This window comes from Peromyscus maniculatus, chromosome 9 (assembly GCF_049852395.1).
Source record: "Peromyscus maniculatus bairdii isolate BWxNUB_F1_BW_parent chromosome 9, HU_Pman_BW_mat_3.1, whole genome shotgun sequence".
Classification (NCBI taxonomy): Eukaryota; Metazoa; Chordata; class Mammalia; order Rodentia; family Cricetidae; genus Peromyscus; species Peromyscus maniculatus.
This window is the reverse complement of record NC_134860.1, coordinates 118,467,988-118,494,617: the sequence shown is the minus strand read 5'-3', so window position 1 is coordinate 118,494,617 and position 26,630 is coordinate 118,467,988. Positions and strand designations below refer to the sequence as shown.

The 26,630-nt window shown below is 47.1% G+C and overlaps 1 protein-coding gene across 3 annotated transcripts in view; it reads right to left on the bottom strand.

Moving 5' to 3' along the window:
• Farp1 (FERM, ARH/RhoGEF and pleckstrin domain protein 1) overlaps positions 1-24,886 on the bottom strand; it is a 264,856-nt gene extending 239,970 nt beyond the window's left edge. The window contains exon 1 of one of the 3 annotated variants that reach the window (XM_076545576.1): positions 24,772-24,886. The gene's annotated coding sequence lies outside the window, so the exon portion shown is untranslated. Of the gene's footprint in view, positions 1-24,189; positions 24,334-24,771 lie in introns of those variants that run through there. The other 2 variants (XM_076545575.1, XM_076545577.1) reach the window with 2 other exon arrangements.
• Positions 24,887-26,630: the final 1,744 nt, after the last annotated feature.

The window sequence follows — 26,630 nt, the reverse complement described above, 5'->3', positions numbered from 1 at the left end:
AGCCATAAAGTTCTAGAAGAGCATATGACTCTCAAACTACAGAAGATCTCTGTAACCCTCTAAACCTGGCTTAAACCCTGGGCTCCATAAGGAAAAGACTGGGGAGCACAAAGCTGGCCGGCACACCAGCAAAGCCTGGGGTACACAGGGCAGGCGGCAGACTGCTTCATATGCAAAGGAACTCCTAAAATTAATTAAGAAAAATATAATCTAATTAATAGGAAAATGGGGAAAGGACAGATTTTTAAAAAAAAATCCCAACAGCTGTGAACAGCTGACAACATGCACAATTCCAACCCGGGAGGAGCAAGTTGGAACTGTGCAGCTGGGGAGCAGAAGCAGGAGGATGAGGAGTTCACGCTCATCCTCAGCTACTGAGGCTAACCTGGGATATATAAGACTTTGTCTTAAAAAAGAAAAGTACAAATTAAGAAAACAAACAAGGCCAGGCGCACTTAAAGGTGCACGCCTGGGAGCCTGGTCTACGAGGCATTCCAGGACCACCAGGGCTACGTCGAGAAACCCTGTCTCTAAAAAGAGAGCGAGTAAGACAGAAAGACACTGGCATCTTTCCTGCCTCGAGAAACCAAAAGAAGAAAAAAGGAAGAAAATGTCTCTATCAGATCTGTGGGGACTTTTTTTTCCTTTCCTTTTTTCTTTCTTTTTTTGGTTTTTCGAGGCAGGGTTTCTCTGTGCAGCCCTGTCTGTCCTGGAACTTGCTCTGTAGACCAAGCTGGTCTCAAATTCACAGAGATCTGCCTGCCTCTGCCTCCTGAGTGCTGGGATTAAAGGCGTGTGCCACCTGGCCAGGCTCTGTTTCTCTGTTTCTCAGCCTGGACCTGAGGTGAGTTTTAGGACCATTGAGCTACACTGTGAAACTTTTACTCAAAGGAAAAGATGGGGGGAGGGGGACGGGCACCTGATTGGTCAGACTGGAAAAGGTGAAGCCACCTCACAGAACTGTGGGGCCCTGGGTGTGAGAGGAGCCCTTGTTAGTAAGGGCAGCAACATAATTACTTCAAGCCCACAGTGGACCCAGTTTAAATCTGGACTCCTTCCTCTTTGCAGAGGTGGACTGTGGGTAAGTTACTTCTTGTCTACAGCAGCACCAGCTGCAAAGCTTGAGGTGGCCCAAGAAGAATGCGGAGGAATAATGACTAACAACACAGACACCCATCAGTGGGCATTTACTGGTCATCTAATGGTGCCCATGCGAAGAAGGAGAGAGAGGTTCAGAATGTGGCTCTGTGCCCAGCACAGTAAAAAGAAGACTAAAGAGATCTGAAAACTGTTTGCTCTGCAAGCCTGAAGACTTGAACTTCAACCCCAGAACCATGCAACTGTAACCCCAGCACTGCATGCAACTGTAGCCCCAGCACTGCATGCAACTGTAGCCCCAGCACTGCATGCAACTGTAACCCCAGCACTGCATGCAACTGTAACCCCAGCACTGCATGCAACTGTAGCCCCAGCACTGCATGCAACTGTAGCCCCAGCACTGCATGCAACTGTAGCCCCAGCACTGGTTGGGGACTACCAGCACCATGGGCATGCAACTAACCCCAGCACTGGTTGGAGACTACCAGCACCATGGGCATGCAACTGTAGCCCCAGCACTGGTTGGGGACTACCAGCACCATGGGCATGCAACTGTAGCCCCAGCACTGGGTGGGGATGGGGAAGGAGGGAAGAGGGGACTAGAGGATCTCTGGGGCTTTCTCAACAGCCAATCTAGCCAAACCGTGATCTCCATGGAGAGACCAGCTCAACAGGAAAGATAGGAAGTCACTGAGGAGGACACCTCTGGTGACCTCTGTTCTCCGCATGCATGTGCACACACATGCACACACCACAAACATATGTGTCACATACAGACAAAACTATCACAAAAAAAATTTTAAGGGACAAATCTGTATTCAAGAACACAGAACAATTTCCTGAGTGTATTAACATAGGGACAGCAAGTCCCAATACAAAAATAGTTAAGCTACCAATTGTGTTAACATCTGTGCATGATCCATTTCTGGATGGAGAGGTTTTTTTAATTTAATTTATTTATATTTTATGTATGAGTGCCCACTCAGCATGTACACCTGCAGGCCAGAAGAAGGCGTCAGATCCTATTACATGGTGGTTGTGAGTCACCATGTGGTTGCTGGGAATTGAACTCAGGACCTCTAGAAGAACAGCCAGTGCTCTTAACCTCTGAGCCATCTCTCCAGCTCCGCTGAATGGATATTTCTAATTTTTTTACAGCTGCGTGCGCATGTGTGTGTGTGTGTGTGTGTGTATGTGTGTGTGTGTGTGTGTGTGTGTGTACGTGAGGTGCAAGCGTGGCAGTCAGAGGACAGCTTGCTGGAACCAGTTCTCTCTTCCACCGTGTGGGCCCCGGGGATTACACTCAGGCCGTCAGCAAATACCTTGACCCTCTGAGCTATGTAGCCTGTCCTCGAAGGATCATTTTTAGTGACGGGAGGAGACCACATTAAGTTCTACTGGACTTGTCTCAATGGATAAAGATGAGAAATGCTGCATGGTCGGGAGACCAGTCCTTTCTCAAGTCAACCTCCATGTCTAACTTTATTTTCATTAAATCTTTTCTCCACAGCACTATGAACAGTATTTTTTTTTTCTAAAAAATGTTTTATTTCCTTGTGGCTAGGGTGATAAGACCATGTTACCCAAGTGTAAAGATGGCGCTCAGAGCCCCAGGACCCTCACAGAAGCAGACACACATCTATGATCCCTGAGCTCCTACGGGACAGAGGAGGTGGACAAGAGGGTTTGCCCTGGAAGCCTGTGGGCTGGCCTGACACACACAGTGGAGAAACCAATGAAGAGACCCCGTCCCCAACACAGGGACGTTGATGACCAACACTCTGGTGTCGCCAGTGAGGAGGCAATGACTACATCATCACTGGGGACCATTCTGACAAGCCCTTGGCCCAGACTGTAGCTCGGGACCTCTTCCCCTGGGCAGATCACAGAGAAAGGACATAAAGCTGGTAGGGGAAGCTTGTTTCCCATTAAACAAAAATCTAAGTTCTCTAAAAGACCAATAAAGCTTTCACAGAGGTCACAGCAGGAGGTCAAAACCACGGGGAGAAGGCCAGATGCCCTACTTTGTTGTTTAATCAAATACAAACCACAAGTTTTAAACCTCCAGATTTCTTCAAGGGGAAGTGCATCTTCTGCTAGTGCACATCTGCAGAAGGCATCCAGACGCCCCAATCTTCTCGTCTAGAACAAAAATGCCCCTAACTCTTCTCCCCCAGATGAGTCCCAGAAACACTGCCCAATGCCTGTCAGATAGACACAGTCTAGGTGCTCAACTGCCCTCCACGTGGCTCAAACGAATGCTTCTATCTGGTCAGCCAATTGGCTAATATCACACACACACACACACACACACACACACACACACACACACACACAGGCACACAGGCAAGAATGCACGCACACATGCACATGCACACACAGACACCAATTTCTTGAGCTATAAGTTTCAGTGTTCTGGGGCACCATTCCCTTCCTGGGTACATAAGGGGTTCCTGCCAGCACAATGACTCATAAAGGTAGCCCACAATCGGGCAATTTACTCTGAATTAAGCTGAAGACGGTAATCATGGGTGTTTAGAGAGGTCATGCTAAGTTTAATTTCTAAGTCGCTAATGCATGATATCATAGTACCAAACAAGCATTTTCTTTTTCTCCGTATAAAAGGGTACTTGTTTTTAAGTCCTGGAAGCTCCCAACTTAAAAGATCACTGCTAAAGCACTTCTGACTTTGCCAGAGACCAACCTGGCCTCCTCCAGAGACGGAGCAAAGCTAAAGGAGTACACACGTATACATACGTACACACACACACACACACACACACACACACACACACACACACCCTGGAAGGGTGACGGACATGAACAATGGAGCTGCCATTGGTGTGCGACTCCACATCCCAGGCTTTCATAAGCAGAGGTCAAACAGCTGTTGAGTTCAGCTCAGTTCTAAGAGGTTCGTGTTCTTTTTCCAGAAACTCCGAAAGGGAGCCTCCGTTTTGTTCATTCTGCAGAGATTTGTGAATGTGTAGCCTGGGCTAGACCCTGGGGAGAAGTTTCTCTCTAGTGCACAAAAGAGGAAAGACATGCTTGCCGGCTTGCTGACACCCCTGAGAAAGCGGTCCTCACACCACGTGCTGCCCAGCTACCGACCAGCCGGCAGGGCCACAGGAGCGCTAACTGCAGACTCGGAGCTCTGACTTGGGCAAGCTTTCCCGTTTAAGGCTGTGCTAGAAAAAGATTCCTGCTCTGGCTCTAACTCCAGAGAGGGCCGTATACTTTGACAGCAAGTGAATCCCAACCCCCACCCGACTACCAAAAGCCATGGAGGTGGGGTTGGGGGGGGGGAGAGAAGCCAGTGATAAAAGAGACGGGAGGGGCCAAGCCCTCCAGGGCCCTGAGTGCTTCTAAACTCACCCTGGGAATCTCCACATGATAAATATCACAAAGCAAGTCACCCCTCCCCATCATGTGAACAGAGCCAAATTCTTCTGAGCAAAGGTCAACAGGAAATGACCTGAAGAGACCTTTGACCTTAATCATGTTGACTTAAGGATTACTGAGGCAAGATTATGGGGGAAAAGAAAGCCACAAAACATACGTAGACTAGATTATAATTGAAAAAAATTTTAATTAAGGAGAGTACAGGATGTTTATAATAAGGAGGTGGAGGGCAGATGTGGGAACTAACTTCTGCTGCATTTTACTGTAGTTACTCTAAAGACCACCACCTATTTTTAAAACCTTAAGGAAAGAAGGTTAAATAAGGCAGACAGGAAGAAGAAGGGGATCTGGGTTGGGGGCTGGGTGAGTTAACAAATGTGTGTACATCTTGCCTGATTACTTTCCTCATCTTTTTAAACATATTCACAGTGGCTTTATTATTTTTGCATTTAAAAATAAGTAACTGAGCCTGGTGTGGTGACACAGGCCTATGACCCTGGCACTCAGGAAACTGAAGCAGGAGGATGGCCACAGTTGAGGCCAGCCAGGGCCATACAGGGAGACCCTATCTCAAAACAACAGACCCAGGTGTGGCGACACAGGCTTGTAATCTTAGCACTTGGGGGCTGGAGGCAGGAGGATCAGGAGCTGGATGCCAGCCTGGGCTCTGTCCACAGATTAGGAGCCTACCCTCCAGCTCTGGACTTCACGCTCTCACTTGAGGATATGTTATGTGACTTGGGAATTGCTACTCTGATTGGACTTGGGTTCTGGCTCAGGCTTAGGAATTACTCCACCACACCCCACTTCTTTTTGTTGTTGTTTGTTTGTTTTTTGTTGTTTTTCTTTTGTGTGTGTGTGTGTGTGTGTGTGTGTGTGTGTGTGTGTGTGTGTGTGTGTGTTTTGAGACAGGGTTTCTCTGTAGTTTTGGTGCCTGTCCTGGATCTCACTCTGTAGACCAGGCTGGCCTCGAACTCACAGAGATCCGCCTGGCTCTGCCTCCCGAGTGCTGGGATTAAAGGCGTGCGCCACCACCGCCCGGCCATCCCACTTCTTTAAATGAAAGATCTCTCACCCTTCAACTTCCAAGCCACAAGGAGAATTGCTTGCCTAACCACCTGATGAAGAAACCCGCCCTCCCCTAAGCAGTCATGGACCAGCAAAGGGGCACTGGTTCCCATGGCACAGCCAGGAATATGTTTGCAATGCCATGTCCTGTAAGCACAAGTATGTCACACTCGATTGGCTCACACGTGTGCAAGCACATGTGCCAGCCCAGCCCAGCCCTCGAAGGTGGGGATGAGGAATTCTCCAAGAGTTCCAAGTCTCCAGAAAACTTTGAATATAAAAGTAGCAGTCTCAGTGAAACATGTGGACCCACGACACCTTTAGTCACACATCCAGGAGGCAGACCTGTGAGTGTGAAGCCAACCTGCTCTACATAGTGAGTTCCAGGCCCATCAAGGCTACATGGTGAGATCCTGTCTCAAAAACACAAAACAGAGCCGGGTGGTGGTGGTGGTGGTGGTGGTGGTGGTGGTGGTGGTGGTGGTGGTGGTGCACACCTTTAATCCCAGCACTCCGGAGGCAGAGCCAGGCGGATCTCTGTGAGTTCAAGGCCAGCTGGGTCTACAGAGTGAGTTCTAGGACAGGCTCCAAAGCTACAGAGAAACCACATCTCAAAAAACCAAAAATAAAAAAAAACACCACAAAACAAAGAAAATAAATAAAAATAAAAACACTGATCAAAGACTTCACAGAGGTTATTTAGAACTCATGAGTCACACACTTCAGTGCAGAGCATACTTCAGTGTATACAGTTAGTATAGTAGACACTATCTTAGAAAATGGGTGAAAACTGCCACTCAGAAATGAAAAACTTATTTTCACTGGATCACAGGAACATTCACATGGCTGAGCTGGCAGTTGCATCCGTGATCCCTCAGGTGGCTGGAAGCCAGTTTCCACGATCGCACACACCCACTGACTGGATCTGTGAAGTCACCTCCTGCTGCATCATGGCTGGCCCTGTGACCAAGCACACTGTGGAAACGGCAGCTTCGGACTTCCAAGCCTAGCTCATAAATGTCGTAACAGCTCCTAGCAGGGCTTGAGGACACTCGCTCCACTGTGCGATCCATGTTGTGGTAAGCACCACCCTGCCCATGGAGCCCCCTGAGGTTCCTTAGAAAAGGATCTTATAGCCCCAGCTGACATCTTTATTGCAAACGTTTGAGCCAGAACTGCCGTCCAAAAACCACTCCCAGAGTCCTAACCCACAAAAACTAGAAAAGGTCATTTTCTGCCGCTTCCAGCTGCTATGCTTGCTGGAGGGCCATAAACAGCGATGCCCCAGCCTGCGTTTTTTCCCTGCGGCTCCCCTATCTTAAGGCTCCTTCGCGATTTGATTCGTACTGAAAACATACACAGGAACTTACCAAGTCGGTCGAGAAAATTAACCTATATCCCCTAAGCACCCTCGGAACTGACTTGTTCATGAACTGACGGGGATGCAGAAGGTTCCTCCATTCCACTGCCCTTGAGGACCTGCCCTGCACCCAGCAAGCAGCTCCTCCAAGAGGCTACACAGACCAATAAACTAAGTCATCTCCTAAAGTAAGGCCCCTTTAAAACTTATTTTCTCTGTATTTTTAGTGTTAAAAATAACCAACGTTACCACACACAATGAAAATGGCTAAACAAACAGGGCTGACAATACTAAATGCTGGCAAGGACTGGTAGATATTTACTCATGAGATGTCAACACTATGTTCATGTGAGGATTTGCATCCACAGTAGCTCTGTATTTACAGACAACACACCCAGAACTGCCCAACTGGGAACAACCCCAATGTCCTTCAGCAGGTGGATGGCCAGACACCTTCCGGTGAGTCCACGCAATGACTTCTATTCAGAAGGAAAAGCAAAGCAACTTCAGACACTTCACAGACTAAGAAGTATCTCACGGACATGATGCCATGTCAGGGAGGCTAGCCTCAGCAGGCCGTGCTGTGTCTTAACGTGCGACATCCTGGGCATGATCAAACCACAGTGAAGGAAAAGAGGGACTCCAGGGGCCGGGGGAGGACAGGGCAGCGGGAGGGAGATTTCAGGAGAGAGAGGAATGGCCCATATCTTGACTGTGTGGTTGGTGAGACAGTGCTCAGCCTGTGTTAAAACACAGTGCTGTATGCTTAATGGGAAAAAGTCACTCTGATAATGTTAATATAGTCCACATTAATTTTAAATATATATACTTTATATATGTGTCTATACTATATACTTTTCTATAAAAATCATCTACAAGAGCAGTATACACTCTTAACCACTGGGCCATCTCTATAGCCTTTATATATACTTTTTTTGAGAATTTTTTAAGTGGGGGAGGGGTTAGTTGGAGTTTTTGGAGACTATGTCATCCTAGCTAGCCTGGAACTTTCTATATAGACCAAACTGACCAAAAACTGCCTCTGCCTCCCGAGTGCTAAGATTAAAGGCGTGCACCCCCACACCCACCACAGTTTCTTTCTTAGAAGCAATTTCAATTTATTTCTTACTGAAAGAGAAATATGTCCACTTCTTAAATCACCTTCAGGGCCTAAGGCGCTCTTGACTTTCAAATCATTTCTTTTTAAAGTGTTGGTTCTAGGAACCTTCATAAGCAAGCTATTTAAATCCATCACGTGTATCTCAGGACTCCAGCATCTTGCTAATAATTACCACTTGTCTTACTCTAGAGACAGGACTCTGGTTGTGTCCCCCATGAACATTCTTCTCAAGGCCAAAGGTTGAAAAGAACGCAGATGCAGGAGATGCGCGCCTGGCCTGCAGGAACCGCTGGATCCAATCGAGCAGCTCACACACCTACTTGCACAGATACTCAATAAAAATTTGCTGCCAGAGAAAACGGATTCAATCCTGAGGTCTCAGGAAGTTTTCTTTGTGGTGAAATATTGTGTACCCTAATAAAACTTACCTGAAGAGGACAGAACAAGCCACTAGATTAAACATAGAGGCCAGGCAGTGGTGGCACACACCTTTAATCCTAGCACTCGGGAGGCAGAGATCCAGATGGATCTCTATGAGTTCAAATCTCTGGACTACATGAGATTGACTCAGACTAGGAGAGAAACAGAGCCAGGCAATGGTGGCACATACCTTTAATCTCAGTACATGAGAATCACACACCTTTTAATCACAGCACTTGGGAATCACATGCCATTAATCCCAACTCTAAGAAGGAAGTAATATGAAAGGCGGAGAAAGGTATATAAGGCATGAGACAGGAACTAAAGTCTTTCGTCTAGGAGCTTTTTCAGGCTGAGGAGTCCCAACAGTAAGAGGTGGCTATGGCTTGTTCCTCTGTCTCTCTGATCTTTCAGCATTTACCACAATATCTGGCTCTGGGTTTTTATGAAAAGACTGTTTAGCAATTCTAGCACCCAACTTTTGGGGCACAAATTCACAAAAAAAGCCACTGGCCCAGGCCGGAGCTATATGTGGCCAGCGTCCCGACCACACCAGCTAAGTTTCTGTTGCAGCCTCTCTGCAGCAAACTCTAAATTTTTGGCTCTAAAAATCACAGGATTTAGCCACTTTTGCACACTTCCACTGTGCAGACAGCGGGATCTTCCACTTCTTTCCTCTCCTGGTGGGCTTTGACTTTCTCTGGGCCCCTACCTCAGGCTGTTGCCACACCATCGTCTGAATCGCTGTTGTTAACAGATTTGGTAAGTCAACTTGGATTTCTTAAAGGGGGAATTAGTTAAAAGAAAGTTTTTTCCCCACATTAAAAAATGAGAAACATTTTTTACAATGGAAGGCATTTGGTCTCTGTTTGATAACACATTAAATGGTCTGAAAATGCAACAATTAAATGAAAGGATTATTAGTGTTGATGGCATAGATGTAATGTCAATTATAAATATTTGTTTGATCATTTTTTGTTTTATCATTAAAAAAGTTGGTTAATATGAGTGCCAAGATAAAAGTTTTAGAAAAACTTGTTAAAACAGATCATAGAGATATTCAGAACCAGATAGAAGAATTTAAAGGAGAACCAATCTCAACATTGCATTATGAGGTTACAAAGAAACAGCCTAAGGCTTTCAAAGGGCTACCCTTAATCTATCCAGTAACCTTACAGGAACTACCCAGTGGTAGATATCCTCAAGGCTGTGTAAGAGCTGACTGGACTCCTGTGAAAATGTTAGATTTGAGGAGATTCAAAGAAGCAATAGTCTCTATGGCATCCACTCATCTTTTGTGAAGTAGATTTTAAACTCGGGGTCAACTTGTAATAGAATTATCCCTCAAGACTGGAGGGATTTGGTTACAACTGTATTAGAAGCTGGTCCCCAATTACAATGGAGGACCTGGTGGAAAGATGAGGCTAAGACCATTGAACAATGGAGTAGAACTAGAGGTATTGAAATTCCCCAAGATCAACTTTGTGGGGAGGGCGATTATGCTGATATACAAAGACAATCTTTATATGATGACCACACCCTGGCTTTATGCCACATAGCAGCCTTGAATGCTTAGGACAGAATTGAAGAAGTAGGAAAGAAAATTGAGTTATATACAAAAGTTATACAGGGCCCAAAAGAAACCTTTACTGATTTCTTACAAAGGTTGTCTTCAGCAATAAATAGAATGATACCAAATTCAGAAGCTAGACAGATAATAATTGAACCTCTGGCTTTTGAAAATGCTAATGCACAATGCAAAAGAGTAATTAGGCCATTAAAGGCACGATCCTTGGAGGAATGGATCCAATTTACAACGAATATTGAATCTTATGACCATGATGATACTTGGATAGGAGAGTTGATTTCCAAAGGATTGAAGAAAAATAGTAATGTCATGTTTCAATTGCAGCAAACAAGGTCACCTAAAAAGGAACTATAAACAGGGCATTCCTAGAAAAAATGTTTTCTCAAAGAATAATCCCAATAGAATGTCCCTCCCTTCTGGATTATGCAGAAGGTGTGATAAAGATAAACACTGAACTAATGAATGTAGATCAACAAGGGACAGACAAGGTAATCCTTTGCCTTTGCCATTGAGAAATTCCCCGAGGGGCCTCTTGCAGGCCCCCATGTCAAATTTGGTTCAGTCCTTTCCAGCCATCATGGAAGAAACCCCTTCCCAGAGCAATTAAAGAACCTAATGCCTATTGTAAGAAACCATACTACTCTGGATAATGGAACAGCTTTTGAAAATAAAGCAAAAATTTAAGGAGAAACCATAAATCAAAGTTAATAAAGATTAGAAAAGGGAACCTCCCCAAAGTTAGGGTTGGGGAAAGGTTTTATTTTTGTCTTTCAGGAGAATGAAGGATAAGTAATCTGAAGATCACTGGACAAATGAGACGTCTGAAGAAAAAGGACAAATCATCCAGAAAAAAATGTCCTACAAAAAAGATTTTCTGCAGTGAACCATGACCACACCTAACAGTGACTTTGAAGACTCCAAAAAGATGATGGGACCCCAAAACGAAGATTCCATCAGGATAATGATAATGCCATTAAGCTGACAAACACCACACAAAGATTGGTTTTGGACTACAAACTGCTCAGGACAATTTCAAGATGGCTAGCTGAAATGATCCAGCTTCATAGACTACTCCAGTCAGGACTTGACCATAATCCTAAATTTTCTTTGTGTCCCTGTAAGACTACCAGTGCCCCCAATCAGCAAGAAGCAGCCTAGAAAACTAAGCCCACATTCCCCAAAAATGGATTATGGATGTTTGTTTTTGTTTAGGGGTTGGTTAAAAATTGTTATTGGTCATAGTCAATCTCTTTCTAAAAGAAGAAAGGGGGATATGATATACAAAGATATAGAAATGATAAGATTAAAAAGGTAGATTATTGAATTTACTCTATAAAGGAAAATATGGATATGATAAGATAAAAAGGTAGATTATTGAATCTACTTTTAAAAAGCAGCTACTAGTTTTAAATATTTTACATTGGATTGGATTTTTGTATATTGTATACAAATTTTGAATATTGATACAAATTTGAGATTAATTTTGTTGGAACATACTATACATACACTTCTAATAGTGTTTAAAGTTCTGTACCTATACAGTTTATTCAATAATGTAATTCAATTGCTAGTCCTTGAAAGTTATTATTACCAACTAATTAGGATATAAAGAAATGAAAGTTAGTAGTTACTACAATCGAACTTGTAGTCATATCAGGTATGTTTTCAAGGTCAAACAGATATATTTTAGATAGGTCATCTTCAAACACTTGAGATCAACAGAATATGGCATTTAAGATATTTTAATAACATAGATTCTTTTTTTTTTTTTATGACAATGAGACATGTCTGCTCCTGGCAACACCAATCTACTTCAGAGAAGATGATGGGCACTGACGAAACTCCACATGGAGTTTACTTTCTTTGTGGCAAAAGTTAGCCACTGGGCAAGAAAATGCCCTTAGCTCAACTGCTGACAGTATGCTGTCCAAATGGACAAGCAGGACACAAAAGAAAGGACTGCCATACCTTGCCAAGACAAGGTAGGAAGGCCCATTAGGCCTGCTTCACAGATGAATCTGTCAGATATGCTAGGCCTATGGGCCGAAGATGGGTGCCCCAATGTTGCAGAGGAACCTTGGGTGACTGTCCAGGCAGCCAGCTGTTTCTGTCATTTCTCACATTTTTTGGCAATCACTTGCTTGCACTTCTTGCTTACTTAGGCAATATTATTTCCTTCTTGGGTGTCTGAGGGAGTTGAAGACTAGATAGTTATAGTTTTCCTTGTTAATAAATTCAGAAAAGAAACTCACTAAAGAGGTGTAAAGTATATTAAGTTTGAAAGACATAAAAAGATAGTTTTGGGTTGGTAATACAAGTTAGGATAGAAAGTAAATTAGGGACAACACTTTGGATTCACCAAAATAGGATAGATAATGGAGTATTTTCTCTGAATTTGTCAAATGTTTATAGACTGGACATTGTTAATGTAATTCTTGGCAGCATATATTATATATACTTATTGTATATAGTTTTTTATATTAGTTATAACCTTCTTTTATTGTAGACAAAAAGGGGGAAATGTGGTGATATATTGTGTACCCTAATAAAATTTGCCTAAAGATCCAAGAACAGAATAAGACATTAGATTAAACATAGATGCCAGGCAGTGGTGGCATACACCTTTAATCCTAGCATTCAGGATCCTAGCATTCAGGAGGCAGAGTTCCAGATGGATCTCTGAGTTCAAAGCTACCTTGGACTATATGAGATTGACTCAGTCTAGGAGAGAAACAGAGCCAGGCAGTGGGGGCACACACCTTTAATCCCAATACTTGAGAGTCATAGGCCTTTAATCCTAGCACTTGAGATCTCATGCCTTTGCTTGGAAAGCACACACGCCTTTAATTTCAGCTCTAAGAAGGAAGTGATGGTGGGCAGAGAAAGGTATATAAGGCCTGAAGAGACAGGAACTAAAGTCTTTCAGCTAGAGGCGTTTTCAGGCTAAGGAGTCCTAAAGGTAAGACAGGGCTGTGGCTTGTTCCTTGGTCTCTGATCTTTCAGCATTTACCCCAATATCTGGCTCTTGTTTTTTATTAAAAGACTATTTAGATTGCGTGTTACCTTTCTTTATCTGTGCCTGGAGCACCTTAAGAGCATTTGTCTATGGGGCTCTGGGACAGAAAGGAACCGCCCACCCTTCATGGCCCTCACTTAGGCTTTTCTCTGGAATGTTAAGTGCACTAAACACCTTTGACCTCATACCCCAGGAGTTAGCACTGCCTTCCAACCTCAAAAATGTCTCAACCCAAGAGAAATATATATACATTATGCTACAAGAACTTTGTTTTATTCACTGCGGCAAATAAAAACACCTCCTGTAAAGTGCCTCAATCTTTAAAATAGTATCCCTTGCACTGCTTGCAACTTGTGAAGAGCCCTGGAATCTAAACTGTTGGGATTGCCAGGTTACTCATGGACACACCATAAGACTTTCATTAACCAACCACAGCATGGGAAAACTATGGCTGAAGTTTGAGACATCATGGCTTCTGACATGCAGGGACTAACTGGCAGGAAAAACAGCCAGACGTAAGGGAATAGCTGTACATGACAACAGTGGTGTCCCTGAACCCTGAGCTCTGCACAGGGCTCTCCAGATGAGCTGCATCCCTAGCCCGTATGTCTGTACTCTTGAACAGTGTCCTCCCAAGGTGTGCCAAAGGAAGATACAGACATCGCCTCGGCCAGGACTTTGATGGATGGCCAAGGCTTGGGTGTGCCAAACTGAGTATCTCTCTTGTCAACCAACTAGAATTATCACACAAGGGCCCTACTCACTGCAGATGGATGAGGGCTGAGAGAACTAACAACTTCAGTCACTGGTGCTGTGACAAATGGGGACAGCAGGGCACTATGCACAGCCCCCTCCCAGGACTCCCTAGGGCTGCAGGCAGCTACACTGACCACACTCCACCTTCTAGCTGCGCAGGGATGCTCTGCAGTGACTGAACAGGCGCTAGCTCTTCCCTTGTCCTCGACAGGTGTGTTTGAACATGAGTAGGAAGAACATGGCTATGAGGACCCAGTGTTACAAGTGACAATGACCTACCCCACGCCTCACACGGGATGCCAGGTCAGGGATGCAGCACTTGTGTGGTGGCCCCAACCTTGGCGGGCAGAGACAGGAGCTCAGGATTTGATAGGCCAGCCTCAGCTACACAGCAAGTTCAAAGCCACAACGACCTGTAACTCTAGCTTCAGGGAGATGCCCTGCTTTGTCATCTCAGGCAACTGCATGCTTAGACACATAGAAATAAAAATGAACCTTAAGCAAAAGACGCTGATGTCCAGCAAAAAGCAGAGACTAGACACAAGGCCCCATGCCTCAGGGCTGGAAGCTGACCACAGCTCTCAGGTCCCAGGATGCCTCCGCTCTTCCTTGGTCTGCTGCTGCAAGCTAAGGCAGAACTAAACACTCTCCCACCCCGCTGCACAGGGCTCAGGCGAGGCTCTTCTCTTTTGGGGCGAAAATAAAAGACAGAGGGAGATGTTCATTCCATGGTTATGTACAACATTGCAACAAGAACATCGCAAGTTAAAAAATGGGGCCGAACGGGCTACGCCAGCTGGTCATGGAGCCACGGGGACCTGCCTGCCTCTACCTCCCCAATGCTAGGGCTGTAAGCACGTCACCATGCCTATCTTTACATCTGTTCTACAGATCAAACCCGTACATTTATGCTTACATGGCAAGCTCTGTACCAAATGAGCGATCCCCCCAGATCCTTAGGAGGTTTTTTTTTGGGGGGGGGGGAATTTTTTGGTGATGCTTGGGCTCTTACATAGGGCTTCACACATGCTAGAGAAGTGCTCTACCACTGAGCTATGTCTCCAGCCTCCTCAACTGCTTTTGAAAGATTATATCTATTAAATGAAAAGATAAGAATACTGTTGATCTACATTCCACAACTGTCTGCACACATGGTTTTTATCTGCAGCTGCTGCTAAAATTCCTTCTCAGGAGAAGACACAAACAACGTCTACCCCGCCTCCTGAGGTCACAATGCCAAACCGAGACACAGTTCCACCAAAGTTCACTCTGGGGAACCAAAGGGTCTGTTGGGCTTACCTACAGAGTGTAAGTGATGGGTTACCTGCAGGAGTGTGGGTACTCCTCCCCTAAAAGGTCACACCAGAGTTTTTATCCAGCGGGGAAAGGGATTCCCCACAGCTGTATGGATGGACCCCTTCTCTCCCGCTACCCAGCCCCTCCCCCAGGACCCATGCAATCAGGGCAGCACTGCACACTGGGTGTTACCAGCACGGGCCGCACACTCAAGTGAGGCCCCCAGCTCCCCCACTTTCTATGAGTGGGCACCAACAGTCAACAAGCCCAACTGGGATGAGTTTTTGCAAGTGAGCCTCGCTGAACACTCCAAGATAGAGGGTGCTTGGCTTAGGGCAGCAGTTCTCATCCTGTGGGTCTTAAGTGACCCCTGTGAAGACTATTGGAAAACACAGACATTTACATCATGATTCATAACTGTAGCAAAATTACAGTTAGGAAGTAGCAACGAAACAATTTTACGGTTGAGGGTCACCACAACATGAGGAACTGTAAAAGGGTCACAGCATTAGGAAGGTTGAGAACTGCTGGTCCACTATCCTCCTGCCTTAGAGGGAAGTCTTTTACACAGTAATTCACTGGATAAACATTAGGGTTCTTACTAAGTCACCTTTTTTTCCCACAAATGCAGTTAAGATCACTGTCTCATTTCGTAACCTCTTCTGTGAGATTCTTTCCTTGTTATGGGATCAAATGCCTAACAGGAAGTGACTTGGAGGAGGGAGGGACTTACTCTAGCTCACAGTTTGAGGGGACACAGTCCCCCTGGCAACAGGTGGCTCCATGGTGACAGAAGTATATAGCTGGGACTCTTCCCTCCTTAGAGAAACAAAACTCAGGCAGCAGGCAGAAAATACGCCCATTAAAAACCTCATGGACCTGCCGGGCGGTGGTGGCGCACACCTTTAATCCCAGCACTCGGTGAGTTCGAGGCCAGCCTGGACTACCAAGTGAGTCCCAGGAAAGGCGCAAAGCTACACAGAGAAACCCTGTCTCGAAAAACCAAAAAAAAAAACCTCATGGACCAACCACAAGAGCCTAATTCCTCCAGCAAGGCTCCGCCTCCTAAAGACTCCACCTTCCAAACAGCACCACCAGCTGCAGACCACATGTTTAGACACAAGAGCCGATGGGGGGCGCTCTGCACTCAACCACACCACCTCTGGTTTCGCGAGTCACCTTTCTTCTTCCCAGAGTCCTCTCTGTCCCCAGGAGTCTCACCTAACCTCTTCCTGCCTAGCTATTGGTCATTCAGCTCTTTATTAAACCAACCAGAAGGCGCCTTGGCAAAGACACATCCTCACACTGTAAACAAATATTCTGCAACACCTGACTCCTCTTCTAGTCAAGAGTGCCTTCTAACTGGCCTTCTCTAGAATCTGATACTAGAAAACTGAGGCCCTGAATATAAAAGAAAATATACTAACCCCCAGATGAAAGTCCTCGCCAACTCAACAATATCAACGCTCATGGGAACGCCATCCCAGGTGACAGAAACGCAGGCACCACCTCTTTCCAAGTGTGGTCTGAACTGCCGAAGGTCACTTCCGAGATGAGCCGCAGCAATGCACCACCAAGAGATCAAATTCAAGGGTATTTTGGTTTGCAAAGTTTGTCAAACAGTCCTTAAAAACAGTTTGTTTCTCAGAGCAACTTGACACGCCCGTTGTCTTAAGTTTCTTTTCCTGTTGCTACAATAAAATACCCCAACCAAAACTTAAGGGAGAGGGGGCTTATTTCAGCTCATGGTTCATCTTAGCACCCACAACAGGGGACGCCAAAGCAGTAGCTTAGAACATTTGGTTGTGTCACACCCACGGTGAGGAAGCAGAGAGACAGGAAGGCCAGCTGCTGCTGGACTCCCTCTCTCCATTCAGCCCAAGAGCTGCAGCCCAGAGGATGGCACCACCCACAGTGGGCAGGTCTCCCCACCTCAATTAACAAAATAAATATAATCCCCCAGAGGCCATCTCCCACCCAGGTGGTTGGAGATCTCACCAGACAGACAACTGAGATTAATCATCACTTTCCACAGAAAAATGATTAGAAAACAGTTTTCTCAAAGACAGTGTTAAACGGCAGGTGAAAGACAAACTCTTTCTGTGATGTTTTGAATGGGAATCCTCCTGATATGGCCCAACTCAAGGAGGAACAGAAAATAAATAAATGCATTTTTTAGTGCAGGTTAATACTACTTAATAAACCAGGCATGGGTGCGTGGAGCCTCTAGGCCTCTACCATGCACTGACGGGCTCTGGCTCCATCTTCTAGCTCTGGTTTCCTTTGGCCCAAACCACAGCATAGCTGCTGTGGCTACAGGCATCCACCCTAGTCTGTGAGGCTCTTTTTGAACATTCCCTAGGACCCCCATCAGCAAACTTCCCAGATGCTGGGGGCTTCTGGGAAGAGATTTCCTCAGCAACCAAGGAGCTTCAAGGAGCACGAAGCACTGTCGCTCTAACAACACCAAGCGACAGAGTCAAGGAGGTGCAGGAGTCATCAGCTACAACAGCTAATTAGGCGGCGGCATCTAATTAACCGGAGGTAACGAGCCCAAGGGCAGAAAGCAACGAGCTAGGAATGACAGGTAGGACACTGGACCCTGAGGAAGTGGGAGCCCTCCTACCATTACTGGGGGCCTCCATTTGGTAGGTTAAAGATCTCATCAGTGAGACGTTCTGCCTGGCATACAGGGATGCTCGTGTTCCCATGAAGTTTGAGGAAATAGGGCCTGCCCAACAAGGAAGCCAGTTATGGGTGGGTCCTGCTAAGGGCACGTCCTGCCACCTTGGCACCTCTACAGGAGCCTCGATACCTTTGATGGCACCTGCTTGTTTTACAAATTCTCAGTCCAGTTAATCGATGTCTGTCATTTACATAAATGGACAGGGCAAACAAAAATTAGGAAACGCTCTTCCCGGCCTCATATTACTTACCTGATCTAGAGACTACATGCTCCAAAGCTAAGACTGCTGGGAAAACAGAAACCAGCGATCACCTGCAGGCGCCCAAACGTACCTCACTGCTGTAATTCTGGAATTCTAAGGAGCTGAAGATGACCAGTGGTTAAGGACATGCTTTGCTCTTGTAGAGAACCCCTGTTCTGTTATCAGCATCCAAACTGGGATGTTCACAACTGCCTATAACTCCAGTTCTGGAAATACCTAATGCCTCTGGCGTCTGTGGGCACCTGCGTTTGCACTCACACACACACACACACACACACACACACAAATAATTTTTTCTTGTTGCTACTGTTGCTTTGTGTTGTTATTGTTTTGAGACAGGGTTTCTCTATTATAGTCCTGGCTGTCCTGAACTCACCAATATGTAGACCAGGCTAGCCTTGAACTCACAGAGATCCACCTGCCTCTGCCTCCAGAGTGTTGGGAATAAAGGCATTTACCATCATGCCCCACTACAAATGAGTTTTAATAACAGAATGTTGAAACTTGCTTCTGCCCAGGGTCCCAGTTTGTTGTTGTTCTTCACTGATTTCAAAACAACTTCCTTCTTACAATCCTTCCATCCATGAAACAACACAACCTAATTTGAATTTTATTTTAAAAATCTATTTACTTGTTTTCAATATTAACCAACCACCCATTTATCTCTATTTTCAAAATAATCAGGATTTTTTCCCATCTTTCCAAGTGAGTTTATCTGGGGAAGAACAAAAATGTCCAAAGAAATATGATAGTCAGAGTAGTTTATCCCTTCTATGCAGACAAGAAATATTTTTTTTCCCAAAGCTGAACACATTTCCTGACCCATTAGTACATTCACTAATCAGATTGTGTAAAATTTTTTGCTAAAAACGTCTGCTCTTCAAAAGATACCAACAAAAAATGAAGAGGGGTTGGTGAGCTGGTCCAGCAGGCAAAGGTTCTTGTTGCCAAGCTTGCCAGCTCACATGGTAGACGGGGAGAATCACCTCCAGCAAGTTGTCCTCAGGCTGCCATATCACACACACACGTACGTACAAAAAGATGCAATAAGGAATTAAAAAGTGATGAGGATAAAATACATGAACAGATGAAAATATTCACAGGACACAGATGTAACAAAGGATGTGTATCTAGAGATGTAGAGAGTCACAACCGTAAGCAAGGTGGTATTGGGTGTATGCAGTTTACTCATGACAAGTGTACTTAATACAACTATAGAACACACACACACAGTAGTAGGCATTTATAAAAAGCAGACATACAATTGACTGGGGAGCACACAGGACAATTTCAAGAGTCAACAGGAAACCATAAACTAGAACCACCTCACACCATTACTGCATATCCCCCTAAGGGGCTAAAACAAAAAAGACTGACAATTTCAAGTACAGGCAAAGAGCAGACACAGAAGGTTCTGGAACCTGGGAGGTGGGAACACAAAACAAGCAAACCCCTTAGAAAACACACGGCGGTTATGAGGCCCAGCACAAATGACGAAAACTTACTTCCACACAAAGACCTCTCTACAGATGTTCTTAAGAACTTTGTTCATGAGCACCAAACTCAAAAAGAACCTGGTGGCCGCATCTTGGTATCAAAACCCAGGTACTGTAAGCATCACTGAGGAGCAGAAAGGAACCCTCTGGAAAGCAGATAACTAAGACAGCAGAGGGGAGAAAAAGACGGGAATAAATATAAATGACACTGCGCCCATTACAGTGAAACTGCAGAGTGCCAGAAGAAAAGCTGGGCCGTTCACAAGGGGCAGTCAGCCGCTTGAGTAACAGAGAAGCACCCAGAGTTCCAAAGCCTGACAATCCATCCTTCTGGAACAAAGAGGACTGAAGAGCTCAAAAGGAAGGTTACCATGGACAGATGCGCTAAGGGAACTCCAAGAGACAGTGCTCCCAGGAAGGCAAACATCCAGAAACTTCTGTGCACAAGGAACACAGAGCACAGCGGCCCTGTCCAGCAAGAACAGGAGGACGCGGCAGAAATCCATTCCGGTTGGGGTCAAGCGACCAAATGAAAGGGTGGATCAAAGGACACCGAAATACTAACAGAAGTGTTTGGGAGGAGGCGGTAGGTTACAGGTAAGTTTTATTTTCTCCACGTTTTCACTGCATCATTTTTATGTACATATAAGAAAGGAATGTGTCTTTTTCATGACAGCCAGCTTAAAGGACCAAATTGCTCAATTACAAAGAAATGAATATAAAATCAAATGTCAAATTCTCATATCCCCAGAACTGCAATCTATAGGTGCTAAGGTCAAGTTTCCCATAAAAAAAAAAAAAAAAAAACTCCCAGGAACTAATTTAAAAGAAAAAGCTAGGCATGTTTATTCACTCAACAAATGTTTATCAAGGGTTTGCTGTGTTCCAGGCACTATCCTAGATCCGGAAATAACAGGATGAGAAGGAAAAACTGAAAGTATCCTACTACTGACTTCTAAGTCTTCCTTTGAAGTTGGTAATAAATCACCTTTATGAAAAGCATTTCTCCAAATGTCTTCAGGCAAAACAAAGTGACTATTGCCACACTGAGTTTATTAACACATGACAGGGTTTATTACAGGCAACCTAGCTGGGCCTGTGGCACATTTGTTTTAATGTATGCACCAGTGACAGTTTAACACATGAAATTAATTCTGTGTAAGTGATGAATTCCACACCAATTCCAAATATTTCAGTCTATAATTTCCATACCACAGTGGAACACCGCTGAAAGTTCATGAGCAATGTATCCAATGTTAGCCAAGTGCATGGCTGGTCCTTTTTTATTTCACCAGTGGCAAGCTCAGAGCACCATGTTTAAACAATGTGTCAATCACCCACTTTGTTCAAAGCATCCTTTCCAGACATTTTTTATTAACTCAAACAGGGAAAGGATATCCCCTACTAAAAGTTAACTTCTCTTCATTGAAATGAGCACTGTGCTGGGAGCTTTTTGATTTAAAAACAAAGGCAACAATCAGCATTAAGTGGATGGAGAAGTCGGCATTTCCAGCAATCTTAATGGAAACCATTCGCCTTACTTTGGCCACATGGAAGTGGTTAACGGGGGTTACCAGCAAACCTGTGTCAGTGAGGGCCAGACCGTGATAAAGTAATGCCTCAGCAAAATGCCAGCCATTAAAAGTCAAGAAAAAACAGGGGAGCCACGTGTTCAAGGGCCCACTGGGAAAGCTCTCCTCGAGTGTGTGTGTGTGTCTAATCCAGGCTGGCCTCAAACTCATTACGCAACTATAACCAAGGATGACCTTGAACACCTCCACCTCCATGTGCCAGCACACCTGGTTTATTGGCACTAGGGACCGAACCCAAGACCAACACTCACCCAGCAAGCTTATGTCTCTTGCCCATCAAAAGCGCCAAAGCACAGGAAAAAAACAGCCGGGAAAACTTACAACTTCCCGAGGCCCTCCTCCTCGCCCAGGCAAGATGCCACCAATACTGGGAAAAACTGCCAGCCCTTGGAAGAAAGGCTCCAAGGACAATGTCACAGGGCTGTGGGGTCCTCCTTTTTATTGTTAGCATCATCTTTTAGAGAAGAAAATGCAGTTCTCAAAAATACTAATTCATTCTCTGTAACGAGCAAAGCCAGCCACAAAAGACTGGTGTAAGATGCCCAGTGCCAGCAAAGCACGAAGTCCCTACGAAGTCAGTCTCCTTGGTCCTGAGATATCCCCAGGCTGGTTTTTCCAAAGTAAAACCAGCATGCAAAAATTAGATTTTGTCTTTCCTATCTAGTGTTCATCTACTCATTTTCCCAAGTGAAATAAACTATTAAACATTCATTTTCCTTTTCTTTTTCCTTCCTTCCTTCTTTCTTTTTTTCTTCCTTCCTTCCTTCCTTCCTTCCTTCCTTCCTTCCTTTCTTTCTTTCTTTCTTTCTTTCTTTCTTTCTTTTCTTCTCCTTTCTGTTACTGAGATCAGAGTTAAGGCTGGACTTGAATTTACTGTTTAGCCAAGGCTGGCCTGGAATTTATAAGCCTCCTGCTTCTGCCTCCAGAATGCAAGGATTACCTATGCGGCCTCCACACCTCAACCTTTTCAATACTACTTTTAATCTATATCTTTAAATATTTTTCCCTTGGGTAATTCCTTTAATGAAAAACAAGATTAAAAACATTGTCCAAAACAATGAGCCCAATACCAATTCCCAGAAAGAGAATATCAATGTGAAAAAGTTCATTATAAACAGGTGTCATCTATCACACCTGTTTATAACCCTGGCACCCCGGGTGGCTGAGGCAGGAGGATCTCCTGTTAGGCCGCAGGCCAGGGATACACTGCAAGATCAGGTCTCAAAAGGAAGTGGGGGGGGAGGGTGATGTTTGCACTGTATACCTAATTTCAGGAGGATCCCCCCCAACACACAGAACTCCCACATCTAACAGCACACCCCGAATCAGAGAAGCACACCACAGTTCTGCATTCACCCCAGGAGGTAGTTACCTCATCGATGATCAAGTATTTCTAGCTTCCTGTGGGCTTGGCAGACATCTGCTCGCTATCTACACCACCGACTCCCCCGGCAGACCAGTCACTGCCCAATAATGCTTCTATTTATTTTACCCAGAAGCAGAGCTATTAGCCAGACATACTAAAAACACAAACGTTTCGTTGTGCTTGGAGCAGGTCCAATATTAGTGTCTTGCTGCAGACCGATGCTGCAGGAATATAAAGTGAGCTGTGTGGATGCCATACCCAAGGAAGACATGCATTGTCAGGGACCCACCCACCTGAAAAGCCGAGGAGAAGGCCCCAGCAATGACAGTGGGGCTGAGGGAGGACGCCAGGGATTCGAGAAAAACCCCACCTTATCCTTAAAAAACCAAACCAATTTTTAAGGCAACTCCCCATTAAAGCTTCCAGAACCCAAAAGGCTTTTTATCCCCTTCTTTCTTTCTCCATTCCTTGTTCACATAGAAAAAGAAAAGCAGGACAACGCGGGGGAAATGTTCTGAAGCGGGCTTGGCAAGTCCACGTGCAAAGCACATTAAACCTGGCCCACCGCGGCGGGGTCGAGGTTAGGCTCAGAAAACGTTGCCTGCTGGAAGGAGGGGATGCAAGTCTCGGGGGTACCCAAGGCCAGGGGCCAGGGCTGAGGGAGTCAAACGCGGGAAACTAGCAAGCAGAAAGGCTGTAACAAAAATAAATGAAACAGCCCTAGGCCACCGAACTCCGGAGAGGGGGAGGGGTGCGAGAGGCTGAGCACCGTAAACTGTTCCAGATGAGAGGCAGTCACTCGCTCCCACATCTCCACCAGCTCGCCTCAAACCTCGTTTCTTTGTGAACCGTACTTCCCCCCCTTTTTTTTAGGAGATTCTACAAAAACCTCCACCAGCAGCTGGTCTCCAGGTCCCCTCAATGAAGCTCGTACCCCCTCCAGGACTCAGAAGTATAAAACACTAACTCAGAGGGGTCCGGATGGCTCACACGGCTAAAGTTTCCGGAACTTAAATCGTAAAAAATCACAATCAGAAGTTCTGAAATGCCCCAGGCACAAAAATAAGGGGGGAAAAAATACCTATCCTGTGCTTTCAAAAAAAAAAAAAAAAAAAACTTTCCCCTCTATAAGGCACGCAGCAAAGAGCAATAAGATCTAACTTAAGAGGGTGTGTTCCTCTTTGTCACCCACCGGGAAGCTCTCGCCGCGCGTGGGCGAGCTGCGGTGACCCATCGGCACGGTGGCACCCGCGCCATCGGCCCACCTCGGCGGCCTGGGGACTGTCCTCCAGGGCCGAGATTGCAGCCCGAGGTCCGGAAGAGGCGTCGGGGTCGCTGTCACCCGGCAGGGTGGGAAGGGAGGAAGCGGGGGAAGGGCGCCCGCGGAGTGGAGGCCAAGGCGGGGACCCACAAGCTCGGAGCCCCGCAGCCCAGGTCCGCGGAGGTGAGCGCCACGGGCGCCCCAGGAGCTCCGGCTCCCGCTATTGTTGCGGGGCCCTGCGGCCGCCGGCTGCGGGCGGGACCGTTCCCCGCGGACCCCGCAGCCAGCTCGGCCCGCACCCCGGGCCGCGGCCGCAGGGACTCGCACAAGTTGCCTCCGCGGCCGGGTCCACCCTGGCGGCCGCCCTCCAGCCGCGGTCATTGTTCGCCGCGCGCCTCCTACCTCGGCGGTTCCGGCGGCTCCGGGTCCCGGCTGCGCGCTGCAGGCTGCAGGGCTGGCGAGGGCGCGGCGGCGGCGAGCGAGGGGTCCCCGCGGGCGGCGGGCGTGTGAGCTAAGCAGGCGGCGGCCGGCCGAGGTCCGAGCCATCAAAGGTGGCGCGGGGCGGAGGGGAGGGCGGAGCGGGCGGGGTGGGTGGGGAGCGCGCTCCGGGTCGCCGCGGCCGCCTCGACGCCCGGCCGGAGCGCCACTCGCGCGGGAGAGGAGCGGCGCAGAGCGGGCGGCGGCCGCGTCCCCGCCCCGCGCCTTCGCCCCGCTCCCCGCTCTCCGCAGCTGCTGCGCCCGCGCCGGGACCAGCCGCCTCCGAGGCTGGCGAGCGGGAAGTGCGGGCCACCACCGCCCCTCCCTGGGCCTGGGCCGGGCCCTCGGCAGGGGGAGCCTGGGCACAGCCTAGGGACAGCGGAGAACCACAGCCCCCTCCAGCGTCCGAGCCGTGACCTGCGCCGGCGCACCCGGCCCCGCCCCGCTCCGCCCGGGAGGCAGGTGCGCGGAGAGGTGGACCCTGCCCGCCCAGAAGCGGTGCCTTACTTGGGCGTGCGTCCAGAGCCGGTGTCCGAGCTGCGCCACCAAGCCGAGCGCGGGAAGAAGAGCCACCGCGGAGACACGAGCTCTGGTCTCGGGTGAGTGGAATGCGGAGGGCCGAAGACCGGCGCACCCGAGGAGCCAGCAGAAGCTGGCGGGAGATCCGTGGCACCGACTCCTCAGGTCCTTTTTGGAAGCCCGACATAGAGCTGCAATGTCGCGTGGAAAACGTTTTGCAGAGACACCACCCACCCCACCCCCCCCCGGGCCACTCGCTCAGGCTTCCGGCACCACCCTAAGCTGCGCGGGATTCAATACCAGAGGCGCAGGTGCCACTTCTGATGCTGCCTGGGCCGAGTCCACCACCAGAGGGAATCTCACGCCAGTGTCCACCCCCATCACCCTTCGGCCAGGGGACAGCAGAGTGCCCCGCGAGGGTGGCTTGCAGGTGTTTGAACCCTTTCTTGTTTTCCAGAACTTGATGATATAGCTGGAAGAATCAGGACGACAGAGAAGGCCTAGGACCCTAGGTGACTTTCAGTCACTGTCCCCACCCACCAGATGCCGGTTTTTCGTTTTTGTTTTTGTTTTCCACCATACCCCTTCCCAGCTTCTGCTCTCTGTCCGCCGCTGGGAAAGGTCTCGGGCCATTGAGCATATGAAACACGCAAGCCTCGTTCTGCTGGATCCAGAGGCTGCTGTGTCCCCGCCTCTAGCGCCAGTCTGGCTCAGAATCTGGTCACTTTGCGCCCTGGGGCAGTTCACTGGCCTCAGGCTCAAGGGACACATTTTACAGGAGAGGCCACATTGTTTAGCCGAATGGAAATTGCCCCCGTGGGAAGGGAGGCTTGAGATAGGAAAGCTCCTACCCAGGGAGGGGCACCCAGATGAGTCGTTTCATCATGAGGGTAGAAAGCCCCAGTCTGTGCAGACTGGGGCCCTTTCTTTCCTGCTGCACACTGAATCAAGTTCCCTTGGCTCAGGAGAAACAGACAGGCCTTGGGCAGTTTGCTGGAAAGAAAATGGGTGGGTCGGTAGCTGGCCCTGTGGCCAAACTGTGTGTGGCTTTACAAGTATGGATGAGCTATTTTCATCCAGTAATTTTCTTAAGTGTAGTGGCTGAGCCCCAGCAGCAGCAGCAGCAGCAGCAGCAGCAGCACTCACTCACTCATCCCTCCCCAGAAAGAGGCTCCTTATGTAGCCCAGGCTGGTCCTCATGCCTCTCCCCCTCAAGCACTGGGATTACAGTCTGAACCACTAGGCCCAGAGAAGGAATGCAAATTAATTTAATAGCCCCCAGTCCTACCAAGTCCTCACATCTAGGTCCTTACCATACCTGGAGACAGCTGCTGTACTAGGGTTCTGACCTCAGATTCAGAGTGTCTTCGCAGGAACAAGAAGACAATGCCCAAGACTGATGCCTAACTGTGACATGACATCCATATTTTTAAAGTTACTGCAGGGGATTTCCAGTGTGCAGCACAGTTTGCTAACAACCCCTGTAGCTGAGGTGGAAGAACCACCCGGGAATCTTGATCCCGTGCAGAGTCTGTATCAGCCTGTTTCTAACACATTCCAGGTGGCATGTTTTGGTTGGTCCAGGGACTGTGTTAGCAGTAATGTGCTGTGTCTCATGAATAAAAGCAAAATGGTAGGTATTACAAAAAGGCAAACAATACCATCTCCCCAGTCCATCCTCATTGAAGATCACATTTTTCCTCCCCTCCTCCCTCCTTCTCTCCCTTTCTTTCTTTTTTAATTTTTTTTTTTTAAGACAGGATTTCTCTTTGTAGCCCTGGCTGGCCTAGAACCAGGCTGGCCTCAAACCTAGAGATCCGCCTGCCTCTGCCTCCCAAGTGCTGGGA